Consider the following 4,710-nt stretch of genomic DNA (forward strand, 5'->3'; position numbering starts at 1 on the left):
GAAAATAATGACAACCATGCCATTTGCTTGTTTTTCATTTGTGTGATTCAGCAGTGTGGGCAAGAGGAGGGAAAGTTTATAGGTCAGTCCGTGACTCCAGTTATATCTGGAGAATTTTTATGCCTATGTGAGAGCCCAGTGCCTGCCTTTGACAGGCCTCCTTTCTCAGTTTCATGCATTTCTTGTTGCTTAATTAGTTTTGGAAATCAATATTGCTGCCCTGCAAGGCTCTCAAACTGCAGACTTCTGCTTACAAATGGATAATATGAACATAGTGGATAAACATATTTACACAGTTTTCACCATTTCTTCATCTCGCCAAGCTTCTGGTACCCTGGGGTCCTCTTGGAAGGATTAGAGCTCATTCCATTAGCACTGATGAGTCCTAAAACGACTACACAAAGGGTCCCTCCTGCCTTGCTTTACCGAAATCTAGGCTATTAAGATGAGTATCTCCCCCAAGTGACTCACTATAACAAGACTATACTTGGCATTTCCATCAGTTAAGAGGACCCCCCCCCCCATGTATTTGTGTTCTTTCTAGTTTACCTTGAATGCCCTCTCCCCTTCTCAGATTCATCTACTGATGATCTCTGGGGAATATTGTTGCTGTACACATTTAGAAAAGGATAAAATATCAGTCTGAGTGGGAGAGAGGACAGTCCTCTTACGAACCTGCTTCTTCCAAATGGGGGGAGAGCAGGGATTACAAGGATACAGGAGCTCAGAGTCATCTAAGGCCCAAAGTAGCTGTTAATTTGAGCTCTTTTATGAAGTCTTTTATTTTTGCTCATTCACCAATGGGGTATGTATTTCACATATTCTCTGTTTTTGTTTTTCTCATGATGCAACAAGGATAAAGTGATAGGGCCACGGATATAGAAATATCCAGTTAAGGTACGTTTCCTTCTGCTCGAGACAGTGGGTTGCACTCAGATTATACTGGTTTGTAGTTTCCCTTCTCTCTGGGTCTTTGCTTTTGCTGTGAAGTCACAGGGAATGTTTGCAGTAGTATAGGACGGTGGGCATTATGTCCATTATCCCCCCAACAATGCCAGACACCAGGCATCAGCTGATGTGTTCTGGATAAGTTGAAGGCCTGTCTCTACAGACCCATGGCTGGAACAGCCGTTTAAAAGCCTTACATTGTGTTTAGTTGTTTATCTTGATTCTGTTGGTTTGATTGGGTATGAACAAGATTGTCACCTGATTTTTTTTTTTTTTTTTTGGTTAGGGCTGTAATATACCCTGTCAGGAACAAACTGTAGAAAACAGCCTTGTTTCATTTCTTAGCAGACTTCCCTCTATTTCATTTGTCTTCGGACGGAGTGAAGCCCGATCAGACATGGCTCATCCCACATTCTAAACATGAGGCACATTTATCCGCCAAGTCTTGTGGCATTACCAGCATCGTTAGAGGAGGTTCTCTTGGTGCAATGTTCAAATCCAAAGAACTAAATTAGCAATAAAAACTTAATGTCTTCTGCACTATTTGGTTTTATTGTTAAACTTTCTGACAGCAACCTCCGTCCAAAAATCTTCATTCCTCCAGGAAACTACAACTCTACTGACAATACATCTAATTCAAAAATAATTTTAATATTGTGCAAGAGATATCGTGATTTGGTTGTGTAATAAATTCAACGTTTATTTTCTGTACATTTTGATTAGGCTATCTAATGGAATAGATGAAGAGCAGAAGGCTACTTCTTCTTCTTCTTCTTCTTCTTCTTCTTATTATTATTATTATTATTATTATTATTATCATTATTATTATTTTGGTATTTTGAGACAGGGTTTCTCTGTGTAACAGCCCTAGCTGTCCTGGAACTAGTTCTGTAGACCAGGCTGGCCTTGAACTCACAGATATCCATCTGTCTCCGCCTCTTGAGTGCTGGGATTAAAGGCATGCACCAACACTACCTGACCACTATTGCCTTTTTTAAAAAGTTGTTTTTATTGAGCTATATATTTTTTCCCACTCCCCGATTCAATGAAATCACCATCAAAATCCCAACACAATTCTTCACGGACTGTGAAATAACATAACTCAAGTTCATATAGAAAGACAAAACAAAACAAAACAGCCAAAATAAATCTACACAATAAAGGAACTTCTGGAGGCATCACTATCCTGACCTTAAGCTCTACTACAGAGCTAGAGTAATAAAAACAGCTTGGTATTGGCATAAAAACAGATACCTGGGTCAATGGAATTAAATTGAAGATGCTATTGCCTTTTTAAACAACCCTTTTAAATGAAATTAGTCATTTTTGAGTTTTCAGTAGCTCAGGCCAGCCTGAAATTCTCTATGTAGGTGACAATGATCTTGAATTTCCAATCCTCCTCCCAAGACAGTAATAGGGATCCAAACACAAAGCCTTAAGCATGCTAGATAAGCACTCTACCAGCTGAGCACAGTCCAAGCCTGCGTTCTTGTTTTTATTATGTATTTTAACATTAATTGAGTATCATATTGATAACCCTGATATGATGAACAAAGAGGCATTTTCAAGCAATGAGTAGCTTAGATATTATAATTATGATAGCACATAGCAACTCTTATTTTAGACAAAACTTCACAAGCAAATATTGAAACAGCAAAAAAGAACCAAATTCTTTTTAAAAAACATAGCACATGTATTTCTCTCTCTCTCTCTCTCTCTCTCTCTCTCTCTCTCTCTCTCTCTCTCTCTCTCTCGTGTGCATACACAACTTGAAGGAGTTGGTTCTCTCCTATCATATTGGCTTGTCTTCATTGCTTTTCTATGGCTGTAATAAAACACCATGATCAAAGGCAGCTTGGGGAAGAAAGAGATTTATGGACAGGAACTGATACAGAGGGCTGAGAGGAGACCTGCTTACCAGCTTGTTCCTTGTGGCTTTCTCAGCCTGCTTTCTTGTAGCCCCTAGGACCACCAGCACAGGGACTGGCACCACAGTGAGCTGGGTCCTTCCACATCAATTATCAACCAAAGAAAATACCTTACAGGCTTGCCCACAGGATGCTGGGCCTGTAAGGTATTTTCTTCTCAGTCAAGGTTTCCTCTTCTGAACGGACTCTAGCCTAAGTCAAACTGGCATAAAATTAGCCACACAAGATTCCACACTTCAGAGTAGGGTCTACACATCTTTTGTTCAGTGTCTTTAGGGGATAACCACACGTCCTGGTTGCCTGCTTGATTTTCTGTTTTTCCTGGCTGTTATCTGGTGTCTGAAGACTGTAGAAACCCAGTCGTTAGCACTCTTCCCGATAAGTCCTTCCGGTGTTCCCAATCAAGAACATCACTCCACTTTCACAAACTGTGTAAGCTTTGCGCAATAAATTCTACAGTCTATCCGAGGATCACTTTGCTAAGTTTTCAGCGGAAGGGATAAGCTTCCATTAAATATTAACTGCTTTCATTTACATCTTGGCTTGTTAGTTACAAAGCAATATCACGTTCATTAGCATACTTCATCATTACCATAGCCCTGAGAAGAATGTTGAGAGAAACGCAATGTCGGCCCAGCCTCGAAGGGGAAGGAAAGGCCACAGCAGCTGTTTTTATTTTTACAACCCAGCAGACATCTATTAGGTCTCACTTCTCTTAATACTCAATAAACATGTATTGAGTTAAATTTAGAGATGGGTTGGGTCCTCGGAGAAAAATACCAACTGTAGACAGTTCACGTTGCGGGGGCGGAAGGGGGAGTGGGGGCGGGGGGACGGGGCAGAATAAACTGACCAAGATGATGCAAGGAGGACCAGAGAAGTGGGCATGTGGCTGAGAGACACTCTTCTTCACATCACCAAGGAATGACACTTTTACTTTCTTCTTGGAAGATGATTGGGGTTGACAGAAATAAAGGAGAACTTAGAAAAGAAAAGAGGAGCAGTGTGATTTTGTCAAAGCCTCACGTCTTGGTCAGCGGCTCAGCTCTGGGGTGGGGGATGGAGCGCGCTCCAGTGCTGTCAGGAAAGCAATCGTCGCGGCTCCAGAGGCTGCTGCTCCTTTCTCCCTGTAGTTTTTTTTTTTTCCCTGACAGGTTTTAACCCTGGACCCCGTGAGCAGATTTCTGGCAGGGATCTGACGCCTGAGGCATGGAGAAACAAGGTCATTAGCTCCCCTTCTGCCACTCCCAAAAGAACCTCATCTCTGAGTCCTTTCTCAAGCAGAGGCGTTTATCCTGCAGATGAATTGCAGCAGAGATGGTTTTATTTTAAGCATTTTAGTGACTGGCTCTGCCTCGTCACCATTCACTACTCCTTTTGAGCTTCCCTTCTTTAGAAAGCCTGGCTTTGACTGCAAGTGTGTTTGGAGAACGTTTGCGCCGACGACCCTCACCATTTGCTGGAGGATAGACATTAATGAGTAGAGGCTTCCTTCCTCCAAGCGCATTTCTTTGGTGAGGTTATTTTCTTTGACATCTCAGTCACTCAGGAACTTCCCTGCTGCTTGCTTCCTCGGGGACATTAAAAAAATTGTTTTTAGGAAAATGAAGCTTGGCTATTTTTTCCTTCTTCCTGTCTCCCTTGCACTAACCCCGGGAAACTTGACCACCTCCTTTAATACCTGTTTTATTAGGATGGTGCATGATAACTGGGAGTTTAGTCTTTGCTTCTTAGTAAGAACTGAGAATTCTAGTCACGGAGCTTTATCCTTTGGATTTCCAGATACAGTGCCTAACCTTTTGATTTTAAGAAGAGCTTTTGGATCTGCAGCGTT

Source organism: Microtus ochrogaster, unplaced genomic scaffold (assembly GCF_000317375.1).
Source record: "Microtus ochrogaster isolate Prairie Vole_2 unplaced genomic scaffold, MicOch1.0 UNK28, whole genome shotgun sequence".
Taxonomy (NCBI): Eukaryota; Metazoa; Chordata; class Mammalia; order Rodentia; family Cricetidae; genus Microtus; species Microtus ochrogaster.